This window comes from Sipha flava, unplaced genomic scaffold (assembly GCF_003268045.1).
Source record: "Sipha flava isolate LNK unplaced genomic scaffold, YSA_version1 178_pilon_pilon, whole genome shotgun sequence".
In the NCBI taxonomy this organism is placed as follows: domain Eukaryota; kingdom Metazoa; phylum Arthropoda; class Insecta; order Hemiptera; family Aphididae; genus Sipha; species Sipha flava.
Window position 1 is genome coordinate 163245 of NW_020272126.1, and position 1646 is coordinate 164890.

Consider the following 1646-nt stretch of genomic DNA (forward strand, 5'->3'; position numbering starts at 1 on the left):
AATTTTTAAAACACTATTTTCGCGAACAAAATAAATCTGAACACTCGAGTACTAATTATTGCGCAGTGTTATTTCTACATTTTAATCGAATGGTTAGACGATTAGGCAGTTGTTCTGCAGTTAATAAACCACGATAAAAGTGGATGAAGTAGCTATCGTTTATTTTATTTAGTAAAGACAATTGATCACCGATGAGTTTCAACGTAATATGAAGCATTCTGAAGCATATAAATAAAACAGAACATAATATGTTCATAATATATCATAATATATTATATTATTCGAGTGCATCGGCAACACTTGTACCATGGATGAGTTTTAGAAGAATCAGCGAATTGCATAAAAAATATTGCGTCTTTACCGTTATATATTACCCAATTAGCTTTGCATGTCTCGTGAAGCGAGACCTTAGGTTCATAAATCACAATCCTTTGATCCTACTTATAACAGAATCGAGCTTACACGGGAAATTATGAGAGGCTGGTGCTTAATTCACCCAGGGGGGAATTGAGTGGTCCCATACAACACGATCCAGGACATTTCGGCGCGGGCTTTTCGGCGCCGGTATTTCGGCGTGAGGCCGTTTCGGCGCGAGGTACGTTTCGGCGCCAGGTGTTATTTTGGACATTCTGTCGGATGAATTACTAGAAGAAATCTTACCCTTGTTAGACTGGTTTGAAGAAAATTATATAGGTAGAGTTCATAGAAATCGACGTCGAAATGCACGTTTTCCTCCAAATCTGTGGAATGTCCACGAACGAGTTTTAAATAAAAATGATAGAACTAATAATTATGCCGAAGCCGCTAATAGACGACTCAATGTTCAAATGGGGGTTACTAATCCAACACTATGGGCTTTTATATCTTGCATAAGAAAAATAGAGTGGTCGGGATACTTTTTATTGCCAATTAGAAGCTGGTAAAAGCCCACCGAAAAAACAAAAAAAATTTTTGGACGTTGATAAGCGAATCTTTAAAATAGTTAGCAATTATAATAATAGAGACATATTAACATTTTTAAGAGGTATTGTTCATCATTTAAGCATGACACATTAATATACTACATATTTATTTTATTATTAGAGTGACATATTGATATTGTATTATTAATTTTATATTTATTATTTATTAAGCACGACATTGTTATAACGACATTTAACATAACAGACCTATTTTATTATTTATTTTATATTTTTTATTTATTAAACAGGACATATTGATATTTTATTAAAATTGTAAATTTTTTGACAATATCTATAAAGGTGAATTATAATATTAATTTTATTGAAGTAAATTTGTGTATTATGTAAATTAGTGTAATCCAGCGCCGAAACATACCTCGCGCCAAAACGGCCTCGCGCCGAAACGGTCGTGCCGAAACGGCCGCGCCGAAATGTCCGTGTCCGCATACAACAACCATTAGAAAATAACAAACACGTTTTCTAACATTGTTCTTGTATTTTATACTAGTCTGGTATCTACCCATATTATCATGATACCACTATGAGTAAGCACAGTGATTTGTGTACATAAGTATTAAACTTCATGACGGCACACTGAGTAAACGATGAAAGTATATGACTAGAACAATTATTGGATATCTATAGTAGGATGGCGAACGTTGTTACTTTTCTGTCGATATTCAT

The 1646-nt window shown here is 33.8% G+C and overlaps 1 pseudogene; it reads left to right on the top strand.

The window, feature by feature from the left end:
- The first annotated feature begins 472 nt into the window (after window positions 1-472).
- LOC112680621 lies at window positions 473-1056 on the top strand (annotated as a pseudogene).
- The last annotated feature ends 590 nt before the right edge of the window (window positions 1057-1646 follow it).